General features: G+C 38.8%; 1 long non-coding RNA gene across 1 annotated transcript; it reads right to left on the bottom strand.

The window, feature by feature from the left end:
• Window positions 1-1,673: 1,673 nt before the first annotated feature.
• On the bottom strand, window positions 1,674-3,343 carry LOC128511099 (uncharacterized). Its single transcript, XR_008356159.1, has 3 exons — window positions 3,305-3,343; window positions 2,003-2,028; window positions 1,674-1,758 (listed from the first exon to the last, which is right to left on the bottom strand). It is a non-coding gene; the product is annotated as an uncharacterized LOC128511099 (long non-coding RNA).
• Window positions 3,344-4,326: the final 983 nt, after the last annotated feature.

Genomic DNA, 4,326 nt, shown 5'->3' with positions numbered 1-4,326 from the left:
CTCCGCTGAGCATCAACGGCTCCTCTGTGGAGATTGTTGAAAACACCAAATTCCTGGGTGTCCACCTGGAGAAGGACCTCAGCTGGTCCCTCAACACCAGCTTCCTGCACAAGAAAGCCCAACAGCGTCTCTTCTTTCTGAGAAGACTGAGAAAGGCCCAGCTTCCACCACCGATCCTGACCACCTTCTATAGAGGGACTATCGAGAACATCCTGGTTTGGGAATTGTGCGATATCGGACCGCAAAACCCTACAGCGGTTAGTGAGGACAGCAGAGAAGATTATCGGGGTCTCTCTCCCCTCTATTGAAGACATCTACACCACACGCTGCATCCGCAAAGCCAAAGAAAAATGATGCGCTGTGAATACTTCCCAGATGCACTTTATATATGGCAGACCATGATTATAAACTCCTGTCAGCTGTTTAAGCGTCTGTGTAAAAAAAAAAGGTTTAAATAGTCTGTGCTCTGGCTGGGTGGGGTCGTTGAGAATGGGAGCAGTTTTTCTGCAGACTTCATAGTAAATGCTCTGCAGGGATGGCAGCAGGGTCTTAGTGATCTTTTCAGCAGTTTTCACCACTAGTAGTATTGCTATACCATCCAGTGATGCAGTTGGTCCAGGCGCTCTCAATCGTGCAGCTGTAGAATTTGGAGAGGACCTTAGGAGACATACCAAATTTTTTCAGCCTCCTAAAAGAGGGCAGCCGCTGCTGAGCCTGTTTAACCAGCTTTGTGATGTTAAGTGTTCAAGTGAGGTCGTCACTGATGTAGACACCTAGATATTTAAAGATGCTCACTCTCTCCACTTTGAGCTTCTTGATGAACAGTGCTCGATGAGGTCTTTTCTCCTTCTCAATCTTCTTTGTCTTGTCCATGTTGAGGGAGAGGGTACTATTCTCGCACCATGTCACCAAACTGGCCACCTCCTTTACATTTTACGGCAGGCAAGGAGTGTACAAACACTTATAGTAAGTGACAGGAAAAACTGCAAAGTAACCTTAATTAACCCTTTTGTTGAGGGTGAGTTAATAAAGTAAAAAATGCTAATGATGCACAAATCGTGGTATGACGTGGTAATACTACTACTAATAAATAGTATAATAATAATAATAATAATAATAATAATAATAATGAGACACCTCTCTCTTTAAGGCAGAGATCTGCAGAGGCATTCCTTAATACCAGGTGATGTACCTAAAAAAGTAACGCTAGTTTAAAAAGTGAAAACAAAATTAAGCAAGGCAACTTACATCGCTGTTACATTGACGGAGCTTTTGTTAAAGTTAATAACTTAAAAATATATATATATCTATTATGAGTGGAAAAGGAAAAAAAAGTTAAATAAACTGATTGCTGCTGCGTTTAGAATTTTTATTTCTATAGTTTTAAAAAATACATTTTACAGATGCAAATAATTCTAAAATCTGTTAAAGTCCAGCTGTTTGAATAGCATGTCACTGCAGCTCATGTTTATTTCTGACTCTACATGTGGCTTCCTCCACTTCCTTACACAGCTTCACATTCAGCTGGTAAAACTGAGGCACATGTAAAAACATCAGCTAATTAACTCAGTCTGGACTCAGCTTGGGACATTTAAAAAAAATCTTTTATATTAAACCATGAATTAAAGGATAAAAGACAAAAAATTCTGCATATAACAGTATATAATCAGTAAGGCGTAATAAACATCTGGATTTTTACGGCAGGCTGTACACTGGGTCTTTAGTTTTGATGGTCACTTGTGTGTAAATAACATCGTCCTGTCAAAGCAAGACAAAACAAGATGTCAGCTGTTAGCAGTGTCCCCTTTTAATAATCGTTGCTTTGTCATGTACAGTCATGTGTTCTTGTTTATTTATATTCAAACTAAATCATTTAGTAAAATTCACTGCTGCACACAGTCTGACTGTGCAAAAGAAATTAAAGCAAAATTGAAAAGTGGAAGCCCGGACCACCGAACAGCCTAATAGTTTATTTACAAGCTGAGAACCAAACCAGACTCACCAGTGTTTTCTTGTCTCCTCTGGGGTCTAAAAATTCACACATAGTAACATGATATTTAGATTATAAAACTGTTTTAAGACTTTTTTGGCTACATCACAATCTTTGCTGGACTAAATTTTTTAAAGGGGGATAAAGATAAATCATGTTTTTAATGTTTTAGAACAGTTACGCATTAGCTAGAAGTTCCTAAACACCAGTTACCTACTTCACCTTCATGTGTTCTGTGGATATAAACAGTTGATTCACCTCAACAGTTTATGAAGGTTTGAGACTCTGTATAATATACTGTATAAAGTTAGATCATGTATCTGACTGTAATGACACGGGTCTCACGAGGGGCAGAGCCACGTGAAAATACCCTGCACTGAAAGGGCAGATCCGCAGGCAGCTAGAACGCATCCCACCTGTCAGTGTGTCTATTTAAGGGCCCTGATACCAGGGCCAAGACAAGAACTATGACAAAGGCAAAAGACCCAGCCCGAGACTATGCAAGAAGCCGGCGTGATTGATAGAGAGAGAGAGAGAGAGAGAGGCACACCATTAGTTCAGCGTGTCACACATAAGCCCTTACTAAGGATTGATTCGTCCAGTGAGGTCGAGAGTTTATTTTTAGTTTTCAGAGCCCTGTTTTTTTTTGTTTGTGTTTTCAGTGACGCTGTCCTCTGCATCCTCTTCTCTCACACCAACTAACTTCATGTCCTCTCTCACTGCATCCATAAATCTCCTCTTTGGTCTTCCTCTAGACCTCCTGCCTGGCAGTTCCAACCTCAGCATCCTTCTACTGATATATTCACCATCTCTGTCCTCTGAACATGTCCAAACCACCTCAATCTGGCCTCTCTGACTTTATCTCCAAAACATCTAACATGGGTTGTCCCTCTGATGAACTCATTCTTGATCCTATCCATCCTTGTCACTCCCAAAGAGAACCTCAACATCTTCAGCTCTGCTACCTCCGACTCTGCCTCCTGTCTTTTCTTCAGTGCCTGAAAGTTTCTCCACCCATTTCAACCTGCCTGTACCCGCCTCTTCACCTCCTTTCCACACTCCCCGTTGCTCACTTTTTTACAGCTTAAAAACCCACTGCACTGCTCAGATCACCTTATTGATTACTCAATCACATGTAAAATGATTTTAATGGAAACGGGTGAGCTGACTACCTTCATATCACCACCGTCACATAAAAAATACTTTAATGTGTCCCACTGTGATAGCGAAAGCAGCTAAATCAGCAGGTTTCTACCTGAAGGCTGCATTTAATTATTCTTTCATACTTATATATTTCAGTATACTGTAGTTTACCTGAAGGCTGAGACGGTGAACACACTGAGCTGGAGTAAGATGCAGCAGCTTCTAAGCTAGACTAAACATGACAAAGAAAAAAAAACTCTTAAACTTTGGTTTAAAAATACATGAACTGTAACACATAGTGAAGTACAGTTTATTATTTATGAAGCAGAAATGCTAATTACCTTATTTATATTAAACATGGACATCATGACTCCTGTAGTAAAAGAAATACTTTTAATAAATCCACTTTTTTTATTGTATTTTCCAATACTTTTTTTTTTTTTATAAAGTCATAAACATACCCTGATCACAGGGGCCGGTGTTCAGTTTGCATCTGTTGAAAAAAACAAAGAATGACACGGATATAAACATATTATTTACTTACAGTAGAGGTAATAAATCTAAGATCTACAGTGATAACACACTGTTCAACTGAATGCAATAAATGTCGAACCTTCGAGTCATCTTCTTTCCTAAACCACAAAAACACCTTTTTTATTTGATAATTATCAACAAATCCAAAATTAGTTAATTTGAAAAATTTAGGGTAAAAAAAGAATCATTTCCTAAGTTAAAGACTTACTGATGCACATACAGACACAGATGCTCACCAGTCCAACCAGTAAAACACAGACACCAGTAACTGGCAGTATGGTGAGCAGTGAGCCTGAATAAAATCACACACACACACACACACACACACACACACACACACACACACACACACACACACACACACGCACACAAGCACAGAGAGATGAATACAATGTTTTATTATACATAATAAATAAAATATTATACATAATTAGCCAGCAGTTTTTATTTATTTTATCTGGATCAATATGTGAGAAGTGAAAATGATAAAGCTAAAAATTACTACATGTGTTTCTGGACATTATTTTACCATATAAATACAGTATGCTCATATACATTCTGTCATCAACGCACTATGGTCAGATCCTTCATTCATTACATCCTCATTTTTATTTGTATTTGCTGGTTCCATTTCTTCATTACTACTTGCTGGGCCACCT

This window comes from Clarias gariepinus, chromosome 23 (assembly GCF_024256425.1).
Source record: "Clarias gariepinus isolate MV-2021 ecotype Netherlands chromosome 23, CGAR_prim_01v2, whole genome shotgun sequence".
Lineage (NCBI taxonomy): Eukaryota > Metazoa > Chordata > Actinopteri > Siluriformes > Clariidae > Clarias > Clarias gariepinus.
The sequence above is the reverse complement of the archived record's forward strand: the minus strand, read 5'-3'. Positions and strand labels throughout refer to the sequence as shown.